This window comes from Lissotriton helveticus, chromosome 9, assembly GCF_964261635.1.
Source record: "Lissotriton helveticus chromosome 9, aLisHel1.1, whole genome shotgun sequence".
In the NCBI taxonomy this organism is placed as follows: Eukaryota; Metazoa; Chordata; class Amphibia; order Caudata; family Salamandridae; genus Lissotriton; species Lissotriton helveticus.
Genome location: NC_136070.1, coordinates 1,263,962,696 through 1,263,989,379, shown reverse-complemented (window position 1 = coordinate 1,263,989,379; position 26,684 = coordinate 1,263,962,696).

Sequence of the window (26,684 nt, the reverse complement as noted above, 5' to 3'; positions counted from 1 at the left end):
TTCATACCTTAACCCCTTCACCTCCGTTTCCGGAAAGCGGGGTGTCGGTGAAACCTACCTATTTTTTGAAATAGGTCTTATTCAAGCTTGATTCTTTCTTAAACGGTTTCTTTGAATTACTACCCAGTTGTGCTACAAAGTATTCTTTGTATTTTCTTGTTTCCAGTGTTGTCATGGCGGCGGTGGCCATTGCGCAGCATAGTCGCGTGGCGGTGCGCAACCATCTTCAGACGTACCAAGTCCCGGTGGATGGGATGGCTGTGATTTTCGTGGTGTGTGCAGATCCGGCGTTCCCTTACGAGTTGTTTTACTCTTGGGTTACGTTTCCGGCTGTGGACGCAACTTCTGGTTTGTTCCACTCCTACACCGCCTCGGCTGTCCCGGCTGAATATACACCGTACAGGGCACTGGAAATACCTATTGATCATTGGCAGCATCGAGTTTGGTTTGATGGCGCCCTCCCCCACTCTTTGTCCGCTGCGAGGTTAGGTCCACTCTCGATTCCAGGTACTAACTGGCCTGCGTTGGGTGGTTTTACCCCGCACCCGAATCACGGCGCTTGTACCCTTCAGGAAATGCGCAGGTTACATGTTGTATCTATTTCCGTGATTCGAGCACTAGTGCAATACATAGGTCGTCATCTCCCGGGTGGTCCCCCGGGGGGTCCGGCCGCTCAAACGGAACGTGGTGGTTTATGGCTCAATCCAGTTATGGTAAATTCGGTTTTTGGTCAACGCCCTGATAATAAAGATGATTTTCCTTTTTGACTGGCCGAGAAATTTGACCAACTGGAAGCCGTGTTTCCCAATTCTTCTCCTGCTGACAAACATAGAATGTTGATGATTACTTTACCTAAGGATATCACTCCCGAGCTCGTTGACTGTGAAAGCTGGGGTAAGACTTTTGCGGCTGTTTATGCAAGGTGTTTCGGCACCCCATCTATGGCTGTACTGCCTACGATCATAAAACGTGTTCAGGATGATCACGGTCCTGAGGCAGCGGTTGAATTGGGTATGCGCCTGTGTGGTTCTTTTGAGATTGTAAGTGATCTCATACTCTCCAACATCAAGGGAGATGCTGTGAACTTCCAGGTTTTTAATGCACTGGCAGCGTTACCCGATGCCGAAAAGCCCCGCCAGTTGGCGAAGATTGTGGTGGCCGCTTATAAAACTATCGGTCGCACAAGTAAGGGTTTAAAGTACTTCGCGGTTAAGGAGAAGAAACAACCACAAGTGCAATCTGCTACGGCAGATGTACAACCAAAGTCCAAAAAACAAAATTGGCCTCAGAAACAGAAACAGGGGAAGCAACAGCAGCAAACACAGGAATCATATCCTGCAACACAAGTCCCTGTGCCAGCTGAGAAAGTTTATGATTTGCGCGATCGCGCGATGATTAAATCACCTGATCGATTTCAGGTTTCTGATCAACGCTCTCCTCGTTCCTTTCAGGACTCATCGGCCCAGAAGACCGGTGGAGGAGGAGGCGGACGGGGACGTGGTGGCCAACAGGGACGTGGCCAGCCCCGCCAGACAGAAGGCGCATGGAAGCAGGAGGATTCTACGCCAAAGAGACCGCAGTTTGCGAAAAAGAAAGTCGCAGCCTTAACGGCGCATCGATATGCCACAGATAGTGAGAACGCGGCTTCGGAATCTGACGTGGGCTCTGACCTTGCTGGACAGCGCGGCGGAGATAACCATAGTCAGAGAGGCGCTCCGTCCACTACTGAGGGTGACAGCGACTGAAGTGTTCGTTGTGATAGAAACAGCCGATACAAGACTAGCTCCCCCTGAAAGACTTTTTGAAATTGTCCTGTTAATTGAAGGTGACATACAGCGTACTGTCAGAGGGGTATTTTGGGAGAACCTTTCGTCTACGTACGACATTTTGCTTTCTGAGGCTGACAGGCCCCCACCTTTTGTGCTCGCAGCGCCGCGAGGGGAGGAGGTAATCCTTCCCAGTTTCGCGCACACTGTCTCAACTGAGCATGCGCAGCATTTTGCAGAAGAGTGGGCTCGAGCTCTTGCGCCGGCTCTGTACCGCAACCAATGTGGTTGGGATAAATTGTCTCCTTGCCACGAAATTCCTTTGCGGTCTGAGCCGCAGCCTCAGCCTCAATATCCCATACGGCGTGAAGCTAAAGCTGCCGTCGCAGAAATCCTTGAACAATTGGAATATCAGGGAGTTATTGAAACGTGTGTGTCACCGATGAATAATCCCCTTTTTACTGTGACCAAGCCTGACGGGTCATATCGTTTGGTATTGGATTACCGGCATTTGAACTCGCATTGCCGTATCTGTGCAGTACAGAATACTCACGGCTCTGCGCTAGTGGATAGTCTAGTGTGTAAGCGTTTCAAGACAACGCTTGACATATCCAACGGTTTTTATGCCCACAGACTGGATAGCTTCAGCTCCCAATGGACAAGTTTTACGTCCGCTGGTGTGCAAAAACGCTTCCGGCGACTCCCGATGGGCTACAAGAATAGTCCTGGAGTCTTCACCTCAAGAATAGTCACTCTATTGGAGAGTATCGATCCAGATGCATGTTCTTATGTGGATGACATATATCTCACAGACGACGAAATTTGGATGCATCTGTGTCGAGTGAATTCAATAATTTGTAACTTTGCAGATATGGGTTACAAGTTTAATTTTGCAAAATCGCACATTGCAGAACACACAGTGTTGTTCCTCGGCTATGAGCTGAACAATGAAGGTCGAGGATTGGCTCCTCACTTCCTGGAGAAATGCGCACAGTTGCGCGCTCCTACAACACTGAAAAAATTACAGTCTTTGCTGGGCTTCTTGAATTTCGGCAGAACTTATGTTCCGGAATATGCCCAGCGTATCAAGCCTTTGTATGCTTTGATACAACCAACTTTTTCAAAATCATGCTGGCTGCCTGAGCATTCGGCCATTTTGCAATCTTTGCAGGCCGATCTGCTCGCTTCAGAATACTTACTGACTCGTGATAACCACACCAACCTGGTGATAAGAATAATTCCAGGGACGGTGGGTTTCACGTACCTGACTTTTAATGAAGGTGACACAGTACCTATTGCTTACAAGTCACACTTGTACACTTCCGCTGAATTGCGGTTTCCCACTGTGGAGAAAGTTTTAACTGCTGTACAGATGGCGATTCTTAAAGAACGAGCTCTGTCACAGGGGAAGCGCATGTTAGTGGTAACACCCTGTCCTCATTTGGAGGCAGTCACAAAAGCCAGTGTACCGAATTCAAAAGCTTTGCACCCTCGGTGGATTCAGTGGGCTGCGTCATTGACATCCACGGATGTCACGTTTATTTTTTACGCTTCCTTACGGTCGCAAGAGTACTTGCAGTATGAGTTCGTTCATCCTGCTCCTCTGGCTATGCGACCTTTGGAGGACTTCCATTGCATCATTTACACTGATGGGTCGGCGCAGGTTGCGCATGGCTCTAAACATGCCTACGTTTCCGCATGCGCTATTGTGGTTGGTGCTATGTTGAACGATGAGTTCATTTCCAGGGAAGTACACACGTTGCCCCTTGGCGTTTGCACTGCACAATTGGCTGAGCTTCGTGCTCTTTTACTAGCGTTGGAGTACGCAGATCCTAGTGTGACTACTCTGATTGTAAGTGATTCTTACTACTGTGTCCAGTCTTACAATGAAAACTTGTTCTTTTGGATTCAAAATGATTTTCATGATTCCAAGGGTAGCGCAATAAAACATAAAATGATCTGGGTTCGAGTGGCAGAGCTTAAGGCTTTGTTGCCGCTTGTTTATGTAATTCATACTCTCGGTCATCAGCGCGTAGGAGTTCACGCTGTTGGCAACTCGCTTGCTGATGAGGCAGCGAAATCAGCAGTATCTACATACTTAGTTGCAGCGGTTACTAGGTCAAAAACCAAGATTGATAGCGACATCTTGGCAGCAGTTGCTGCCTCTGAGAAGGGAAGTAAGCATCCTCCGGGATTCCCTTCGAAGTACAAATACCACTTAAGTCCCGAAAAGGTTCCTTTTGTGACAATTCCTGATGTTGGGGAACGGCTGATTCCCAACTCGGATCGCAGAGCAGACTTGATTACAGCGGCACATGAAGGTGTGGCGTCTGCGCATGCGGGCGTCTCGGCCACTGTAACTCAATTACAACAACGTTTCTGGTGGCGGGGACTGTACAAACAGACGCGTGATTATGTCCTTCTTTGTGACATATGCCAGCAGATTAAACCTTCGACTGCTACGCGTCCGCCACAGACTCAGTTGTATATTTCTAATAAACCGCTAGGTTGTGTTTATTTAGATCACTGCGGTCCTTTTTCATCTGATACTGCGTATAAGTACATCTTAGTAGCAGTTGACTCATGCACACGCTTTGTGTGGGTATGGCCACATCGCAGCGCTGATTCACGGACTGTCATTAGAGATTTGCGTGTCTTTATAGGGATTTTTGCCTGTGGTACCTTCCATTCGGATCAGGGTCCGGCTTTCGCCTCTAAGGCGTATAAGGATGCCATGACTTCGTTGGGGGTCCAAGTCAAGTTTTCGTCTCCCTACAGACCTGAGGGTAACAGTGTAGTTGAGCGAATGAACCGTGATTTAAAGCAATCTTTGACAGCCCGAGTTATAGGCACTGGCAGAAACTGGCTGGCTCACCTCTATGGCGTGCAGCGTGCTCTTAATAATCTCCCTAGAAGGTCTCTGGGTGGGCGGACCCCATACGAAATGCTCTTTGGCATCAAGATGTACGTCCCTGACCTTGACGGTCTAGACTGTGTGGTTCGCGCCACTTCCTTTGACGCAGATGAACATTGCAATGTTTTACAGAATCTACAAAAGACCAGAGACAGTCTTGCAAAGGAACATTTGCCCTCCACGTCGGATGATGCGTTGCAGATCCCGGTAGTTGGCTGGCTACCCCAAGTTGGCGAACTGGTTCGAGAGAAAATCGATAACAAGAAAGAATTTGGTCCTTCCTATCGAGCTCCGGTTCCCGTCCTTGGAGTGAAGGGCACAAGAACAGTTATTTTACCACCACTTCCTGGTCGTAAGGAAAACAGGTTTATTTCAATTGACAATGTCAAGATACACAGAGTGGCCGATTCTTCTTAGCATGACACCGGCTGTTTCCTGTCCTTCCATTGTGAGAAATTCAGTTATGCCCACTGCTTCTAATAATGAACCTGAAGTGGCCATCGAATTACCTGCTCTTTCCAGTCCTTTATTAAATAATTTACCCGGAACTAACGTTTATGAGACAGACTATGCCTACCCCACTGATTTGTCCATACCTGACCTGCAAGCACGTTTAGCCACGGAATCCAGATTTTCTTTTGACTCTGTTTCTTTTGCCTCAAAGAAACCCTCTCGTTTTGCAGTATATGCAAGCCTGTTTAAAAAACATTTTTTGATACCCCCTTGGACATACATTTGGCTGGCCCTTTTTTCAATTTACCTGTTTATGTCAATTGGTTTTGTGTTTTATTTTTTTCGAATCATGGATGGACACTATGTGGAGGAAAGAACTTGCATTACTCATCTGAATGGAACTTTGGCCCCGCTTTCCTCGTCCCATTCTACACATAGATTTAAAAGAGACTTGACTTTGGTTAACATCACAGCCTGGCCTGTCCTTGATGGGATAGTGTGGGATGCAGTTCGGTTTCAGATTCATGGCCCAACGGAAGTCGTTAATGTCCCTAATGTACTTAGAGTGAATATGGGGGATGTGGTGAAAAAAAACATTCGTTCTGATGACTGGGATGCCAATGCTGTAGAAAGTTTATTTTCTGATTTGCGTTACTATGCTGCATTTGATGCTGAGGATTTATATTTAGAATCTGCTAATTATGGTGAATTATTCTGTTACCAACATTATGGCAATCACTTCTTACACAAAACATCATCCAGAAGGGATACTGTTAACTTTACTCAGTGGGAACATTGCCCAGCACCTCAACAAGGGAGTTCTGAAACGTTTCTAAAGAAGTATACTTACTTTACTGACTTTAACCAGTCCAATCCCGAGTCCTTTTATTTTAAGTTTCAAAAAATGCCAATGTCCAAGGTTAGACTTACCGATACAAAATTGTTGTATTCGAAGGCCTTCCTTGATCGTTTAGTTACTGGAGGCTATAAGTTATGGAAGGATACAATAGACCTTAAATCGGTTTGGGGTTGAAGGGCCTGGCAGGTACAAGGCACTGAGGCTTTGCACCGTGCATGTCTCATCCCGAATCATATGTTGTTTCTCAATGAAACGATTTCCCAGACCACCTGCTTTGGATTGGCTACTTCTAAAAAGTTAAACACTCCTTCTTTCCCGGAGTTGGAAGAATATGATGGGTGGAGTAATTTTACTCAGTTGTCCATTAGAGAATTACAGACTCTTCTTCTTAATTCCTCCTTTAACATTTCCAGTATGAATCCTAAGGGTTGGCTGCTTTGGCACCGTAGTGCTGATTCTTGCCAACATAGATTTTTGAATTTAACTGACGGTTTTAAAACTGTTAGATCTGATCCCAGATTTAGCTTAGGTCATACTGTCACCTCGTATTCTGTAGGCAAATTGTGTCAAAATTGGCTGAAACATTCAACTTTACCTGCGGTTAAGGATCACCTTTCTAAACTAAATGCAGATGTGGACTTGAATGATTTCATTAAAGGCCCGGCTAGTGGCAGGTCGAAAAGGTGGTTATATGGGGTTTACAATGAAATTTGGAAGCTATCACAGATTGAGGCTGCTACACGCCTTAGGGCTATTGATCAAGCAAATCTTGAGAAAGTGCTTGCAGTTGTTGACAATAGCATTAATGTGCTTTCCTCTAGAATTTACACATTGGATAATATTGTGTCGTCGGTCGTCGATATTGTACATGATGAAGTGTCAGTATTATACCATGGTCAAAATCAATTACGATCAATCATGCAGTTTGCATGGACCCTTCAAACTCTAAAAATGGGTAAAGTTCCCTGGGGGTACATGAACGTTTCTTCTTTATTTGCACCGTTTAATTTGACTGACAAACAACGCTTACTTTCAATGCGTGATGCTTCCTTTTCTATGTTACATATTGAAAGGTTAGAATCTTTACCTTTTTCCGTGGCTGAAGCCACTGCTGCAACGTGGCTTATCCACGGTTTAATAACGCTGCCTTTTGATTTATATAAGTTTTCAAATTGCATGAAATATGTACCCATAGGTCGTTATGAACCTTTAGGTAGCGGTTTCCTTCATGAAGTCTGGTCACTCCCATACACATACAGATGTTTTAAGGATGACCAGGAAGTTTATCTGACAGGGGAGGAGTGCACTGAGACGCCAGATCATTCTTTAATGTGTAGACACATACAGTTACACGGTTCATGCAACAAGGACCGACCGAATATGGCTTGCGTTTTACAAGGCACGCCAGTTCCTGCTATCATCCCCACGTTTAAACTATTAGAGAATGGTAGTTATTTAATGCTCAATAATGAAAACTGTTGTGGGTTGATTAAAGGTATAGCTTTCATAGTTACAGTAAGTGAGCGGGTTATTTGCTGCAGAAATGTGCTTTATCCTCCCACACGTGAACATAGGGAGTCTTCCATCTGGCCACAGATACCAACCTTGGGAGCAGAATTCAGCGGCATGGCAAGAATAAGGGCTCTTTTGTCCCAGAAAGAGGTGGCCTTGAGCTCGGCCCGTGAAACTTTCGTGCTTCACATTGCAAACACCCGTACAGAGGTTCAGGCTCTTTTGAATACTGATTTGCCTTTGCATTTCGGAGCGATGGTTCGAACTATCTTTAACGCATCCTCCACAAAAGGCCTTGCACATTTTTTTAAAGTTGTTAGCAATGGTCTCGTGACTTCCTTTGAAAAGATTTTTGGAGTCATCCCTGCTTTCTTCCATTCTATTTTGTCATCCTTGTTTGGAGGGTTCCCGTTTTTACTTGCATTAGCAGCTGGCGCACTAGTGTTTTTTTGTCTCTTTAAATATGGATGTCCTTCCTGTGCAAGACCCCGCGCAACAGCTACTGACGCGGTTTCGCAACCGCATGCTTGAATATTATGGCACACTGCCGTTGGCGACATTGAGCACGGCATATGGATTATCTTTTCGATTCTCCTACTTCACCTGTGTCCAGCCTGTATTTCACTGCCTGACCTGTGATTTCCATTGGGCCATTGATTTGTGTCTCTGCGGACCGGTTTCTCCTGACGTCGATTTTAATCAGCTGATGAGTCCTATCATTGCTCACGAGTTGGTTTGTTCTGACGAGAGGATTATGGCCTTAGCAGTGGCGCATGGACTAATGGGTCCCTGGGATATATTGTCGGCAGCACAGACTTTCTTGGAACTAAGTTTTCTTGAAAACCCACCGAGCTGTCCTCTGATGGTTATAGAGGATCCGGTGCTGGGAGAACACGTATGTTCCTTTCATCTTTTAAATTGGATGGCTGAACTATTTTCGGATGAGGACAGTGATTTCCTATTAGAGGCAGTTGCTGCTTATTTTTCATATACAGTTTTATCATGGACACTGCCTCGGATTGACGTGCTGATTAATAGCATTTCATTGATTTTATTGACTTATTTGTCAGGAACTTTTTTATTTTACTTGCCTATTGGCTTGAGCCACGTTATATTTTTGGGCTATTTTTTAGCATTACTTTTTAAAGTTTAGTTTCGATTCATGCTCGTTTACTGTTGAGTTCTTCTCTCATGTGATGGCACTTCTGTTATCATATTTAGTCCGTTCTCGGATCATGGGGGGGTGTCATATAGCTCCTGTATATCCTTATATCGTGTTAAGTTAGCATAGGTACATTTGAGGTTTAAACGCCATTTTTCCTTCTTGCAACTTCTGCACACGACACTTAATTGTTGACTTAGCTTTCAACCTAGTAGTTTGCCGTGGTGTATGTGAGAATAATATGTTATTGCTCTGATATCAGCTTTGCTTAATAAACTATGTCTGCACGAAGAGTGCTGAAGTTTCAGGAACAACACGATATGGAATTGTTATGAGGTCTGATCTCCACGCCTTCATAGTCATAACACAAGTGCAGCCTTTGCCAACTCTGGCTTCAGGCGGGATTGATATTGCTTTGCACGAGGCACATAGAACACACTTGATGCGGTGCACATGCAGAGAGAGCTGGTGTATGCTGATGTGATTCCTTCATGCTAGGACACTAAGGTATGGGCCCGCCCTAAACCAACCCAAAGAGACTTTCTTAGCTAATAATATAATATATGTGTTAGGGTGGGTGAGATATAAGTGTTGTTAACTCTTATTCATTACAGTATGTTAACATGCTGTCACCATTCGCTTTTTATGTCTTAGTAACTATGCTGGTAATTTTGCTACTGATAACAAGTATACTTGTATTATCTAAGATACTGCGCCTGAGAAGACGGCATTAGTAAATAAACATTTCAAATGCACATGTGTCTTCTTTACTCCATGTTCTGGTTTGTAATGATAATATAACGAAAGAGTGTTCATGAGTTCCACGTACCCTGAGGTACTGTAAGTTCATGTTCTGGTTTGTCTAAACATTGGGAGTTTGATATGTCCAATGAGACACTGTAGCTAGCTCAGTAAGGGGTGAGTTGGATACTAAGGTGAGTTTTGGGACACCCTAATTCGCCGAGGTTCCACTCCTCTGTGCACAGTTCTGTGTGAGAACAGAAACCCTGCGACAGTGCCTCTTCCTGGGATTCTGTCTGAACATTTTGTGCAAGGACGTTAGAATACATAACACCAATTTTGTAGTGCGTTCTGCTCAGTCAGCAACAACTTCTAAAGTTTTAGGCATAATACGGTGGCCCAACCGCAGCTTTCCAACACAGTAGCTTTATCATACAAACTGTGTTTTGTCCCGTTGAGGGCAGAGAGGATAATTCTGTCAGAGAGACTTGTCCTGGAATGAACACACACCAGGTTTGTAGTTTGTTGCTGTTCCCAGAGATCACTAATATATCTCTTTGTTTACGCAGTAAGGATAAGCCTAGACAGAGAGATAATTTCCCATGGTTGGCTTGTTCACTATATACAGTCTGCTAGTAATGCTGATTACTTTGCCTAGTTGTATTTGTCCAATAATCGCAGCAAATCTGCTTCATAGTAGACTACGATAGTTTCAATAAATGTATTGTAAACTTCCATTGTGTCTTTCCTTCGTTTACTACGGGCATGCACGAGTGAGACGAAAGGTGATGATCTGTTTCCACGGTTCCCTTGGGGACTAGAGGTTTGCCAAAATCGCCTGCTACTATGGGAAGGTTAAGAGTTCAGGTGAGGCACTGTGAGCTAGCTAGGATATGGGCGACAGGTACTGATGTGGTAGAGAGAGACAATCCCTACATTCTGACGTTCTTTCATCCCAAGGCTCAGTTTTGCTTACCATCAGAAACCTTGCGACAGTGATGACATTTGGGTGTCCAAAGCTCTGCTCAGAAGCCCGCAACACGCCGAATACCAAGGCTGCACAGTCTAGAATCCACCTCAGGTATTTTTTTATCCACTTTCAGACACTTTCGGCTCCTTTATCTCAAATTTGCAGGTTCCTGTAGTCTGCCTTTGTGAGTGTTTTCCTGTCTTTCTCCATCTTTCCGCTCTGTTTTTTCCCTCTCTTACACTCGAGAAATGCCTGAGGTGGAAACATAAGCGCTGGTTACCAAAATATGAGTGCCGGTGGGCCACAACTGCAACCACCGGCTCAAATTAAGCACTGCTCATTAACTTCCAGGCGACATGCAGTTTAAGCAGCATGTGCTGCCCCCACCAGTTCAAAGAGGTTACCTTACCCGTTGTCTAGTATACCATTTCACCTCGACTTTTTGCGTATGGTATTGCATTGCGCGGTCGAGGTACTTTTTCTCTTATATAAAACCAGCGGCTGGGCAGTGATTTATTTATAATTCTTACATATTTACCAACTTCTGAGTCTGTAACCCCCACACCCTCCCTGAGTAAGCTTTATGCTGCTCACCTTTGCTCCCTGAGGGTCGGGTGCTTTCGGTGTTACTTGGCGCTTTGTTTTGGGTACAGTGAGAGGGTAAAGCCCCAGGACTGCAGTGATAAAAGGCTTGGTTAGAATTTTGCACCTTACCAGCGCTAGGACTCCTGAAAAGAATTCCCTTAAGCTTTCCTTTTAGAAATCATCATTTGATAAAACATGACTTTAGAATGATGTTAAAACCGGTGACGGGTGCAGCACCCTGTTTTAGGCCTGGGCGGTAAATTCCGTTCGCGGAATTTGGGTAATTTCGCTGTCCGCGGAGAACGCAAAAGTGCCCAAAATTTTGCATTCCCCGACTTTGCGAAATTTTTTGCTTGTTCGCGTTCACAAAATGCCTGTTCGCGAGATATTTCCCCCGAGCACGCAAACAGCGATTGCGAACAGTAAAAAAGCTTTGCAAACAAGCAATTCCACATGTTTGCGGAATTTCAGCATGTTCGCGGATATTTTTTACCGTTTCCCGGAGATTCGCGTAACGCTATTACGCATATTCCGCCCACCCCTGTCCTGTTTTATATTCTCTCTCATTTCTTTGATCTCTTTCTCTGTTCCTCTTCCATTCTCGCCTCCTCTCCCCTCTCACTCTGTCTCTCTCGCTCCTCGGCTCCTCTTTTACGCTCTCTCGCTCCCTCCCCATCTCTCGCCTTCTTTCACCCTCTCATATTTTCTTTAGTCTCCCCGTCCCACTCTCATCTCTTCCCTTTCTACCTCCCTCTCACACCTTTCTGTGGTTCTCTCTTTCTCATTCTCTCCCCCTCTCGCCTTCTCCATCTTTGCCTGTGTCACTCTTTCTCGTCTCTCTCCACCTCTTGCCCTCTCTTCTATCACTCTCTGTCGCTCCCGCTTGTCTCTCTTTTTCTTCATAAGCTTCTCCCTTCTCCCTCTCTCTTCCTCCTAGCCCACTCTCTATTTCTCCATCTGTATCTCCTCTCCCCTCCCCTTTCCATTTCCACCCATCTCTCTCTCTTCCCTTTCCCGTCTTTCCTCATCTCTCCCTTTCTCTGCTCTCTTCCTCCTTCTATCTGTTCTCGTTTTCTCCCTCACTCGCTGCCTGTCACTCTCTCTCTCTCACTCACTGTCATTCTCTCTCTCCCTCTCTTTCTGTCTCTCTCTCGCCATCACTTTCGCTCTCTCCCCCTTTCTTCCTGTCTCTCCCTCTCCATCCTTTTCGCTCTCTCCCTCTCTTTCTGTGTGTATCCATCACTTTCTCTCTCTCTCCCTCTTTTCTGTCTGTTTCTCTCCATCACTTTCACTCCCTCCTCCTTCTGTCTCCCTCCCTCTCCATCAGTTTCTTTCTTTCACTCTCCCTCTCTCTCTGTCTCTCTCTCTATCACTTTCCCTCTCCCCCCTCTTTCTCTCTCTCTCCTTCTCTCTCTCCTTCTCTCTCTCCTTCTCTCTCTCTCTCTCTCTCTCTCTCTTTCTCTCCATCACTTTCTCTCTCTCTCTCTCTCTCTCTCTCTCTCTCTCTCTCTCTTTCTCTCTCTCTTACTTTCGCTCTCCCCCCCCTTCGGCGTCTCTCTCTCTCCTGCACTTGTGTTTCCTTCTCCCCTCCGGGTCTCTCTCGAGCTGCTTTTCTCCCCCCTGCCCCGACATAGGGGTTACAATTGCTCTCGGAGAACTGAGCCTGTACCTTATGGGTAACCTGAGGGATACATTTGCATTCAGATACTTCAGCATATAAAGTTGATGTAACCTGAGCGTGGCCAAGCTGTTAGAGGACTGTGTCTATAAGTTCTGTGTTATTAGAGGGATGCTTTGCTGTCAGATACCTAAGTGATAGAACTCCTGTATAAAACTGGAGTCTATGAAATCTGTGTAAAAATGTTATTAGACCTGTCTGAGGTCTGAACTTGTTCAAACTGTGTAACAAGAGAGATAGCTCAAAAACTTTAGAAGATCTCTACAACTCATGGTGTTAATACCTGAGCCTGTAAAGCATTTATACCCTTGGGTGTTAGAGCTTTCGTGTGTGATGCCTGAGCCTATGTTAAGATATATGAAACCTGAGACAATGCGTTCTTATTGAAAGTATGTCTGATTTGTGTTAAAGGAATGTATCAAAAACTGCTAGCAGTTAGCATTAAATGACCCATAAAAGGCTGCAACACATCCCAAATATTTCTTAAACTAGGCATTTTTTTAAAATCTTTCTTTTCAAGTTTACTGATGTTCAAATCTGTCTTCTATGTTTTTAAAAATTATTTTTATTTATGCTTTTGACGTAGAATAGAAGCAAAAACATATTGTGAAACACACCATGACATATCATATAGCATAGACCTTCATGACTCATATACAGTTGCGATTTATGTGTGTCCTAAGTTGCCTCTCCAGTCCCCCCTCCACTCCCACATCAAATGACTGGTCAGAAATGACCAGTCCTCCAAATTATCGGCCAAATACTCATCCGTGCAGACCATTTTCATCCATATTTCCTCTGCAATGGCCCATTCCATCATGTCTCTCCCACAGGATTTTGTATCTGGTGCTGTCACCCTCATCAGTCTGATAGCTATTCGCCTTTTCGCCAGCCCCAACAATGTGAACCTGTACTGTATTCGCTTCCCCTTGGGCAGTTCTGTCGCCTATGTTTGACACACTGAAATTGTAGTCCTTCTTCCTTTGCCATGAATTCATATGGAGAATTGGATGTTGGAGGCGTGTAATTTGTAACAATAAGTCTAAATCTTCGAAACATAGGTCCACAATTTTTGCTTAATCCCAGTGCCCCTGTTTGTGCACTGACAGTGAACTGTCCTAAGCGGGTATGAAAGAGCTGAAATTGTACAGTAGAGGCTGGCATTAGGGCAGAGTAGCGGGGTGGGAGAAGGGGGGCAGGCGGGAGGGGGGGCAAGAAAGAAAGAAGCAAAGGAAGAAGAAAAAAGAACTTGCCTGAAGCCTGTCTCATGCCGGTCTTCAGCTCCTCTCGTGGCTCCACTGCAGGCAGAGGCTCCCAGCTTGCCCTGTGGCCAATCCTCGGGACTCAGGCCAATGAAGCTGCTCTCATGAATGAGAGAAGCTTCAGGTTTGGCCTGAGTCCCTCGATTGCGCTCCCTGGGATATTGGGATCCTCTGCCTGCTGTCTCCAACCCAGCAATGCAGCAAAGGCTGGAGACAGCCCAGCATGCATGTGGGTTTGGCTGGTTTGAGATGGCCAGCCAAACCCAAATGTGTACTGATAGCAGTGCCTACTACTCCCCCTTGTGACAGCATCTGCAATGGCGAGAATCCTGGGCACACGTTAAGCGAGGTGTATACATGTATCATGCTTAATCAAAAGAACACAATAGGTAGTGAATGAAACAAAGCGGACACGATAAAAAGTATTTTTGTTCCTCAAAGGATTGTATTTGACCTTCCTTTGTTGAAAGGTAACTTCAAGGGCAAATGACCAGCCGACACGTGTTTCGTCAAGCGGGCAAGGAGCCCGTGACTCTCAGGGCTGTAAGCACAAATGGGGTGATGGTCCATATAGCCGGTGATATTTCCGACCCGGCGTCTGGGGTCTGGGTTGAAAGAATCAGCAATAGTGAGTCACTGTGGACTCAGAGACGGGCGGGTACATCAGTCTCAAACCAGCTAATGCCTGGGATATGGCAGCGTAGAGACGGGTCCTGTCTTCCTAAGGGGCTGGCAAGCCCCTTAGGAAGACAGGACCCGTCTCTGAGTCCACAGTGACTCACTATCGCTGATTTTTCAATAAAGGAAGGTAAAATACAATCCTTTGAAGAACAAAAAGACTTTTTATCGTGTCCGCTTTGTTCCATTTACTACCTATTGTGTTCTTTTGATTAAGCATGATACATGTATACACCTCGCTTAACGTGTGCACAGGATTCTTGTCATAATTACCGAGTGGGCCCTGGCCACTCTCTGCAGAGGTTTTGGGGTCTCCTCTGACCTTGCTGCACCGTCTTCATTATTGTTGTATTTTACCTAACACACACCAGTTAAGGTGCCACACTTCCTGTACATGTCAAAACCCTCCACAGAACCCGCAGCCCCTGCAATGGCCCAGCCCCCAGGATGCGGCACTTAGAAATTGAAAAATAAAACAATAATAAACCTGTTTGAAGCTGCTGGCGGGGGGCTGAAATTGGATATTTAATTTAAAAAATATTCTAAACAGGGGCCCCCAAAATATGTTTGGCCCGGGGCCCCCAACATCGTTAAGATGTCCCTGCCTGCCCGCTCTTCCTCTCACAACAAAATGCTCAATTAATCGTCCGCCAGCCCCACCGCCCGCCTGCGCCTCGGCCCGGCTCACTCCTGCTCACTTTGAAGACGGTCCCCCAAGAAGAAAAAAAAACATCTCATCAGGGATGTAGGGAATTGGGCCGCTTGTTCCAGGGAAGATGCTGTAAATGCGCTCCCATGGTTACAGCCTCCCTCCCCTCCCCCTCACCTGGTCCTGGCTCCTGAGACGGCTCCGTCTCCTTCCTGACAGGGAGGGATGCGCTTGTGAGACGTCCCCCCCGATGCGGCATTTCCCGCCGTGACCTTCAGCCTGGCGGTAGAGGGCACTCTCAGATGGAGCGGGGTAGAACCACGCGCAAGGCGTGAGGTGGGGGCGATCCCTGGCACAGAGGCCTCTGCCCACCTATGGCACCCTGGGCAGGCAGAACCCCTGCAACACGCCGGGGCCACCGCAAGGGGGCGCTAAGCATGCCAGGCTACCCTGTTGGTACCCTTCTGGCAGGAACGTGTGGCCTAGTGACCACTGTACCTCAGGCTCCTCTAGGGGCCAGAGCCCCTGCAACATGCCATGGCCACCACAAGGGGGCGCTAAGCATGCGAGGCTACCATTCTGGCAGGAATCTGTGGCCTAGTGGCCACTGTACCTCAGACTCCTAGGGCCATATGTATGAACACATTCTCCCATAGACACAGAATGGGTAAAACCCTTTGATACATCTGGCGGCTAGTTTCTAATCACGGCTTCCCCGCTATACCACGTGTGTGATCCTGAGCAGCCGCAGTTACCTTATCTGCCATAATCAATATATATATTTTTTTTATCTCCAACGCCCTTGACCTGTCTGCTCGCGCACTCAATTCACGTTAGGATCAGTTAACGTCCCGCGTCCGATACTTCATTCCATTTTCCGATAACGCTGAAGCCGATGCACTCGGTAAAGGACAGTTTAGCGGATCGATAGCTGTGGCCGAGATGGACGACCTGCATGGGCCACCGCGCCCGCCCCCCCCCCGCCGGACCTCGGTCCGCCACCGATCATTCAATTTGTACTTACAAGTGCTTTATAGCGCTAGGTTGGCTCGTTCCAGGCGCTCTGCAGCGGCGAGAAGTAGTTTAATAGTAGGAACTCTCTTGATGCCTTTCAGCACAGGCAGCAGCTTCGGTTTGGGGTGCTGTCACCTCAAACGTCAGAAGAGAGTCTGAGTGGGGTCCCCGAGGTTGATAAAGGGTTCCACCCCCCCTATTGGCATTGAGGGAGTGGTCGGAGGCCTCTTCCGGCTCTCAGACTTGGTGGGGGCGGAGTCCTGGGCTCTGGGGGTTCCTAAGCACCCAAAGAATCCCTTCCATTGCCCCTGTTCTGGTCATTGGGTTCACTATGGTTGACCATCTCGGCCCTGTAAAACAAGTGCTGGTGCTAAGCACCGGAAAGCACCGGCTCAAATTAAGCACTGTTAAATGTTATGTTACGGGCATTCGTGCATCGCACTCTACAGTGGGTGTTCCAGTCACAGGAGCTTTGGTGGCCTGCAGGTGCCCTTCCAAACAGTGTCAAGGTTTCCACCACAGACCAGAGACTGTTCTGCTTTGAAGACCAGACTTCTTCTCCCAGGAGCCGGGAAGGGTCTGCTCCTGTGTCCAGAGGATGGGTCGGCTTCCATCACTTGAGTATTGCTTCACGGTGCGGTGTTAGGGGTATAGGAAGTGGTGGCGCCTGGCTAGTTATGCGTTTAGTGTGTTGATCTCCTGATTCGTGCGGTGCAATAGGTGGGGGAAACACCCTTAAACCCCCAAATGTGTGAAGTAATAAATACCGCACAAAACTTTAAGCCAGAGTCCTATGCACGCCATATTAACTCCATGAAAGTTCATTAAGTGATTTGGGTACAAATGTCAATCAAAGTCCCTCCTCTTCTGCTAATTTTTATTTTCTTCGTTTCTGCTATCTCGGATGTCGCTAGTTGGTAAAAGCGCAGGGATGCTCTAGGGTAACCGGGCGCTATACAAAACCGATTTAATAATAATAATAATAATAATAATGAATCCGAATCTTCCCCCAGATTCATCAAGAACTCATTTTGCTATTCCTTAATAGCGAAAAATACCGAATCGCTATTAAGGAATAGCAAAATGCTATGCATCAAGAAATCACTAAAAAAATAGCGATTTCTAATAATTCCTTAATTGCGACTCGCAAATTGCGAGTCGCTATTAAGGAATATCTCTCCATTCATTCCTATGGGCCTAGAGGCCCATAGGAATGAATGGGAAGACAATCTCAATTTGTTAATCGCAATTAGCGATTCGCAAATTGAGATTGCGATTTCAAGGGTGCAGGGGTGTCCAAAGGATACCCTGTTGCACCCCTGAAATGATGTGTGCACATATGTTGCGCACACACATGCCCTTAGGGCATGTGTGTGCGCAACATGAAACTTTGAAAAATGCACTTTAGTGCATTTTTCAAAGTTTTTGCAAATTACCATGAAGTTGTACTTCATGGTAGTTTGCGTGCCCTAATAGCGAATCCGCTACTTTTTTCACTTTCATGCATTGCATTTAAGGAATCTCAATTTGAGATTCCTTAAATGCAAAGAATCGCAATTTAGCTAATTCTTAATTAGCGATTTTTAGGTCTCGCCTGTCGATGCGCATGCGCATCGAGCTTGCGAGCCTATTGCGGCTTAAACAACCTTTAACTAAGAAGCAAGGAATCGTGGCGATTCCTTGCAGTGCCCGTGACTTTTAAGCTCAATGCGCATGTGCATTGAGCTTAAAAGCGCGTGCACATCAGTTCCCTCAGCCGCAATCGCCGTCTGTTCCCTCAGCCGCATTCCTCCCGACACCTTTTGAAGTGAAGCTTAGCTTCACTTCAAAGGCCCCGGCTTCTTCACACCCACATGCCGCTCTCCCCGCTCCGCCCCCTCCCCTGCATGTGCATTTCTCCTCCACCCCCTCCCCACAGCAATGCCCTCCGTCTTGTTTGTTAATTTCCTCCAACTGCCCATCTCCTTTCAATACGTTTCCATTTAATCGCCTACCTCTCGATGTCCCTCATCCTCATCTCAACTCATCTATCACTCCAGCTATCTCCTCTTACACGTTATACGAATATCTCTCTCTTCACCTCCGTCCCACGATCTCTCATCTCTCTTCCTTTCACCCTCTAATCACGATCGTCTATTCTGTTGCTCTCCCCTCGCTAGCCCTCTCCCCCACCTATTAATCTTTTCTGTTTTCTACGCATTTTCACCCTCTTACGTCTTCCTTTTCTCCCTCGTGCTTCCTTCATCTTTCCTTCTCTAACCATTTTCCTCGTCCGCCTCCCGCCATCTCTATACACCTCTCCCCTTCTGTGACCGTCACTCTCCTTCCCTGCATCTCCGTCGCTCTAAGCACCCCTATATCTCAGCCCTCTTACCCCCGTCGCACCTATTTAATCTCTAACTTCTGTCATGTCTCCCCAGTACCCATCTACTCCTGTTGGGTCACCTCGTGCTCTTCTCCTCTGTCCCACATGTCCTTTCATTTTCCCTCTCGCAATCCCATTTTACAGCTGCTCTTCTGATGTGTTCTCTCCATTGCTGCATGTTTCCTCTTTCTACTTTTTCCTATTGTCTGTTTCCCTACCCTCGCTCTCCCCAGCCCCCGCCTCCATTTGTCTCCGCTCACTCTCTATCCATTTCTCTGCACGTTTCCATCTCCCGGTTAAATAATATTTTATTGGCAAGACAAATCAGCTAGACATTCACGGAAGAGAACAGGACGAGCTGCCAGCCCTCCAGCCCTCGACCCTGTTCAATATGCCCTGTTCAGTGACGAGGGAAGGCACATGCTGAGGTGCCATTTCTGACAGGGTGGAAATAAGCCGTTCTGCAGGCCTGTGCGCGTTTCCCTCAGGGGAAAGAGTCCGAGTTTTTGTGCCGCGCTATGTTGCCGTTTGTGGGAGACGTTCGCTTGCTGTGGAGCACGATGCCATGGTGTAAATCTACATGATGTCACCCCGTCCTTCCGAATCCCCCCCCCCTCACCAGTTTCTCACAACTCAGGGATAGTCGTAGAAATTGAGTTCAAGGGGTACCCCAGCCTGTCCCAGCCTCCCCCTGCAGGAGCCTGCGCTACACCCCAGGCTCCATACGATTTTTTTGCTACTCGCAATCACTCACCCTCACCCTCACTCACCCTCACCCACACTCACCCTCACCCTCACTCACCCTCAACGCCTCACCCTCACTCACTCTCAACCCCTCACCCTCACTCACCCTCAACACCTCACCCTCACCCTCACTCACCCTCAACCGTTCACCCTCAACCCCTCACTCACCCTCACTCTCACTCACCCTCACTTACCCTCAACCCCTCTGCCTCACCCTCACTCACCCTCACTTACCCTCAACCCCTCAGCCTCACCCTCACTCACCCTCACTCACCCTCAACCCCTCACCCTCACTCACCCTCACCCTCACTCACCCTCAACCCCTCACACTCACTCACCCTCACCCTCACTCACCCTCAACTCCTCACCCTCACTCACCCTCAACACCTCACCCTCACTCACCCTCACCCTCACTCACCCTCACTCACCCTCACTCACACTCACTCACCCTCACTCACCCCCACCCTCACTCACCCTCACTCACCCTCACTCACCCTCACCCTCACTCACCCTCACCCACACTCACCCACACTCACCCTCACTCACCCTCAACACCTCACCCTCACTCACCCTCAACCCCTCACCCTCACCCTCAATCAGCCTCAACCCCTTACCCTCAATCACCCTCACCCTCACTCAGCCTCAACCCCTCACCCTCACTCACCCTCAACCCCTCATCCTCACTCACCCTCAACCCCTCACCCTCACTCACCCTCACCCTCACTCACCCTCAACCCCTCACCCTCACTCAGCCTCACCCTCACTCACCCTCACCCTCACTCACCCTCACCCTCACTCACCCTCAACGCCTCACCCTCACTCACTCTCAACCCCTCACCCTCACTCACCCTCAACACCTCACCCTCACCCTCACTCACCCTCAACCGTTCACCCTCAACCCCTCACTCACCCTCACTCTCACTCACCCTCACTTACCCTCAACCCCTCAGCCTCACCTTCACTCACCCTCACTTACCCTCAACCCCTCAGCCTCACCCTCACTCACCCTCACCCTCACTCACCCTCAACCCCTCACCCTCACTCATCCTCACCCTCACTCACCCACAACCCCTCACACTCACTCACCCTCACTCACCCTCAACTCCTCACCCTCACTCACCCTCAACACCTCAGCCTCACCCTCACTCACCCTCAACGCCTCACCCTCAACACCTCACCCTCACTCACCCTCACCCTCACTCACCCTCAACCCCTCACCCTCAACACCTCACCCTCATCCCCTCACCCTCACTCACCCTCACAACACATATTGTGTTACAATAGGTGTCACATTTGCGGAAGATAAAACTATCTAGAGATGTAGCATAACGACCAGAGCTGCCATATAAGTCACGTAAATACTAAACATGTTGCATTCCAAATGCTATAGGTGTCACATTTGCAAAAGTTATAACTATTGGCATTGTAAATGACAAAGCCATCAATATAGCAATTTTAACATCGCAAAAAAAAAAAATGTATGTCATTTACAAGACCAATAACTACAACTTTTCTAATGCGATACTTATTGCATTCCAACACCACTCATCCACGCAACGCCACTCACACACGCAACGCCACTCACACACGCAATGCCACTCACACACGCAACGCCACTCACACACGCTACGGCACTCACATACGCAACGCCACTCACACACGCAACGCCACTCTCACACGCCACTCATCCACGCAACGCCACTCATCCACGCAACGCTACTCATCCACGCAACGCCACTCTTCCATTTGCAAAAAGAAAAATGTCTAACTATTCTATTGCGAGACCTATTGCATTTCCAATGCTTGTTGCATTTGGGATGATGCATCCCAGATGCAAAAATACCGTTTGCAAAGGGCCAGTTGCGAGCGGATTTTTGTTTGATGAATCTGGCTGCTTGTCTTTAATTCTAACAATAAACAAAGAGCATCCAGGCAACACGTGTTTCGACTTATCTGGAAATATCCCTCGACTTCTTCAGGGCTGTATTTCTTTAATATATCTTCTTAAAGATCACTCCGCCGGTTATATTTCTGGCATGGATGGCCAATAAGTATTTCAGAGTTTTCACAAGCGTATATGTAGTGTTCTCCGATTTTTAGACCTATATTAGGGTATGAGTCACAGGACCGATATAAGAAGTGCGGGAAAGGATTCCATTCTACACTCGGTGATTAAGTAGAAACCTTAAGCGAGTGTACTAAAGAGATATGCGTCTATCGGTCGAGTGCTCTTCTCTTGGTGTTTGAGGGGCGTGATCGGATTGTGGTGCGGGATGAGTTGGTCACACCTTGGTTTGGTAGCATCCTCATTGCCTGGCAACAATAAAGTTGGCCGTAGCTGGTATCGCTGGGTGCTATGAACGCTTGCTTGTAGGATGTCTGGTCTACGTTGACTGTAGGTTAGGAGTTCTGTCTGAATGTAGTCTGTTATATGACAGTGCGTGATGTGGGGTGTCGGTTTCTGTTGACACCTCAAGTCATGTTCTCATTTTTTCAAGCCACAAACGTGTTTTAATTGTAAAACCAATGAAAGGAGAGATCTGTTCATGGTGTCACCAAGGTTCACAGCGCCTTGAGACCCTCACGGATGAAGCAGTAACGCTATACAAATCCTGATTGAATAATTGAAGGTTTGATTAAGAGTTTGGTGCATGGGTACTCCATCACAAACATGACAGATATACAATTCTCCTTATTTCAAGTCCATTATATCCTCCTGCGCATGTGATAAGGTGGATGGGATACCCGTCACCCTTGTGATGAAGCGTCTGAACTCGAAATCAGGCCCTAAGATCTCCGTAACATCTCATAATCGTAGTCAAAGCTCTATTGACACCAATCCCGTCATCTGCCCGCTTGCCCCTTATTGTCTTTGGGACCAGAGAGGGTCTCCTGACACTGAACAAGGTGTTTCCACATGGGAGGAAGACAGCCTGCCCATCCTCAATGACGAAGCCATCATGTCCTTCAGATGACCTCTAATCATGTATGTGAATCTTCGCTTCAACATGTATCTCATGAGGTGGTTTTGAGGGCATCCCATATCATTTTCACCTCATAGAGTCGGGCGATCTCCCTCACTGAACGCACCCTAATAAACGCCGGCAGCACCCGACCGACAGAAAGATCCCTTTAAAGCTAAGAAGAAAAGTGTGCTCAGCACAGGAACTCGCCCTGCACAGTGATGTCATTAATGATGTCATGTGAGATGTCACCAGTGAGGGAATATATGACGTTACAACGCAAACAGTTACAACGCATACTTTAACAACGGGGTTTTTACATCGCAACTACCATTACATCGCATGATTTTACAACACATGCCATTACAACACATTTTTAGAAACTACCATTGCAATGCATACCAGTACAACGCATACCATTACAACGCATACCTTTACAACGCATAATACTTTTAAGGTGACAGTGGGGTAACTGTTGGATAGTGTAGGGGTGAAATGTACTATTCCCATGTAGCCCAAAACCCATATCTACCACCATGAAAAAAAAAATCTCCATTACTTACCTTATATTGCGTTGTAATGGCATGTGTTGTAATGATATGCGTTGTAATGGTATGCATTCTAGTGACATGCATTGTAATGACTCTGTTGTAATGACATGTGATGTAAAGGCAGTTGAGTGTAACAGCTGTGTTGTAAAGGTAGTGCGTTGTAATGACTGCGTTGTAATGGTTGTTTCCTCAGTGAGATTATCAATGATATCACAGAACATGTCATGAGTGATGTAATATGTGCGGTCATATGTAAGGTTATGAGCAGTGCATAGTGGACGCTCGAGTTATGGTTGCTTAATTTAATTGTAACTGGTGAATATCAGTGAATCGTTTGAGTTTAAAATGATTTTAACTTATATTTTCACTTAACTATAATGCCATTTTAACCTTTGGGTTTTTGAGTGAATCTCTAGGTTTTTTTAAAACATAAAGTAATATGTTAATATCATTCCCAACAGGTTCAGGGGTGGCCAGGCCCTACGTCACCCCCCTGTTGGGTGCCCAAGCCTTCACTGTGTGGGGCATGGAGTTGACCTGCCCTAAAAGACACCCACCCAACTTATTTTTTAAAACTGTTAATGGAACCCACAGGACTCTTGCAGGAATAAATGAGGTTGTGCCATCCCGTGTGAGTCCAGCGGGATCGCGGCAATGCAAAAACAATATTTACAATTTCGGCCAGGAGCTCCCTCAGGTCCCAAGACAAGTTCCCTTACCTTTTCAGGTCACAGGGGAGAATCCCTGTGTCTAGTAATGGCAGGCGCAATGTTTGTCTTCCTCTTGATGCCTGCCAATCAGAGCGCGAGTTCCCACGGGACTCACAGGAGCTCCTCAGTCATACTTTCCAGTTTGCTCCCATGGCAAATCAGATTTCTCTATTATTTGAAGTTGCGTGCCTCTGGAGGGACACCCACAAAACCACCCACCCCGATATCTGTATATGCTGCAGCTTAATTTCTCAAAAACGACTGAACAAATTTGCATCAAATTACAAAAAGTATGCTTTCTGGGTAAAGGTCTAGCTTTCTGCCAAATTTGGTTTAAATCCATTTAGCTGTTTTTGGCTGTAGCATAGTTCAAAAATCCCAATCAAACTGCTTGGGGAAACTGTGTTTTGAGACCCCCTGTTTCTCTCAGAGCCTGCTTGACGGATCACCCTGAAATATTCTGAGAAGTAGTGGAGATGGATGAAGTTGTTTTTCAGAAGGTTTTGTGAAGATTCGTCAAACGGCACCAAAGTTATTAGCAAAACAAAAAATGCATTTCCTATGTTGGTAGCTAGGTTCTAACTAGCACCACTGAGTAATATAGTGGCTTCACTGCAGAAGGAACACGTCTATGTTTCCTTCAAATTATAGCCAAAATATCAAAGTTAATTCATATATTAACCGTGATACTCCACATCTACACATATGTACACATCTGTATATGTGGAGTTAAAATAGTAAGGGCCAGATGTAGGTCGGTCGGTAACGGCCGAAAATCGGTATTTTCGGCCGTTACCGACCGGTATATGGGTGACAGGTATGTAGGGGGCATTAATTTAACGAATCGGTAAAATTACCGATTCGGTAATTTTACCGATTCGGTAAAATAAAAAATCGGTAAATTTACCGATTCTGAGGCACCGAGATGTAGGTGGGACTCTTCAGAGTCCCAGAGGCCTTACAGAATCGGTATTTTACCATCAAATCCAATTTGATGGTAAAATACCGATTCCGGTGTGCATGCACATGTGTGCATGCACACCTCTGACATGTGACAGGCAGACCTGCCCTTAGGGCATGTATGCCTGCCACATGGCACCCGAGCCTGTTTTGGGGGTGCCAGAGGGTGGCAAAGTGACACCCCCTGCACCCTTGTGCAAATCGGTATTTACCGATTCTGTAATTACATAATCGGTATTGCCCATTGATTCCTATGGGCTTCACAGCCCATAGGAATCAATAGGAAATACCGATTCGGTATTTCCAGATTCGGTAAATACCGAATCTTAAAGATTCGGTATTTACACATCTGGAAATACCTACATCTCCCCCCTTCATATTTACCACTTCTTAAATACCGATTCGGTAAAATTCGGTATTTAAGAAGTGGTAAATAAGAATTACCTACATCGGGCCCTAAATCTTTACCTCTCTATATGAACTTACCTTGATATTTTTGCTCTAGTCATTTGAAGGAAACAGCACAGATGTGTTCCATTTACAGTAAAGCTTGGTTAACAGATAGCTGAGCTATGGTAAAAGTGTATGTTGCAAGAAAAGGTCTTTGTGTATATTGGGATGGAGACATCAAGGAGAGGCCTTTGTTATGATGTATTTTTGTTAGAGGGACCATGTGTTGGCGGAAAGATAAAGTGGGTGTGGATGTCAAGTATTCCAATGTGCTTGGTGATGACTTGAGAAAAGTGCAAGTGTATTTTCACACTATTTTGCTACCCTCAGATGTCAAGGGAATGCAGCAGAAAGGTACAGGGCTTAACATTTAATTGAGGGAGAGGTTGAAAGAGCTACTGGAGGAAGTGATTGGGAAAGAAATTGAAGAGAAGGTGCTTTCGTTGTTGGTCCTCACCATTGAGGTTCAGTGTGAGTCCTGGGGTGCGGTGAACACAGGACCTAGGTCTGGGCACACCTGTCGCACTTAGGTATGGTGCTTGAAAGTGCTTCAAGCTCCTCACCCACGCAAACAAGGCCCTCCACCACACCGGACCAGCGTACCTCAACGGCCGAATCAGCCTCTACACCCCATCCCGCCAGCTCCGCTCAGCAGACCGCGCCCTCGTTACCGTCCCCCATGTCCGAAGAGTGACTGCCGGCGGCAGATCATTCTCCCACCTCGCCACTAAGGCGTGGAACACCCTCCCCATCCGCCTACGGCAGACCGAAGACCTCCTAACCTTCAGGAGACTCCTCAAGACCTGGTTCTTCAAACAGTAGCAGCGTTCCCCACCCCAGCGCCTTGAGACCCTCACGGATATGTAGTGCGCTTTACAAATGCTATGATTGATTGATTTGTTAGGAGTGATTTGCGTGTCTCGTGGGCAGCATGGGCGCCTCGGCTGGTATCTGGTGACCGGAGGATATCGTCATGGGTAGACTCCCGCGATGGAGATGTTTTACGTAGTTGGCTTCGAACAACATGCTCTATAAATCTTCCTGTCATTCCTGATCCATCCTAGGTCCATCTTTGTAATGAAATGCTTCTAACATGGCATACTAGGGTCTCTATTGATCTTCTGTCTGTGTCTGTACCAGTCAGGGGGAGCTCCGCCCGCCTTGTCACCCTCATCGCGTCCTGCCTTTCATGTACATTTAGAGTCGCGTCTGCCTTACCGTGACAGGCTACAAATACATGGGATGTAGGACCCATCCTCTACCCCACCAGAGCATCCTCACCTCTCACAGCCCAGCCAGCACTTGATTTAGGTCTAAAGGCCGAGGCAGCAGCTCCTTGGCTGCCTGGGGCCAACATTTGTGTTCTGCAGCTAGATTAACTTTTAATGTGATCATACATTCCCTACACAAAATCACTCTAGCAAGAAATCCAATTTTAATAATTGAGGTTACAAGTGCAGATGAATGGTCGCTTTGACAGCCATGTACAGTTTTGTCCTTGACGTTCCCTCTGTGTGTTTGAATGCATGTTTCTATGTATGTGTTATTTCTATAGCATTAAACTCGTAAAAAATCAATGGAGCGCGGTACAGAGTCAAAGAAAAGCATAAAGTCAATGAGTCATAGGCAGAGCCACGGAAATTTTGTGGCTGGAGAGGGCCAAATTATGCGGCAGGGTTGAGTAAATTATCTGGCAAG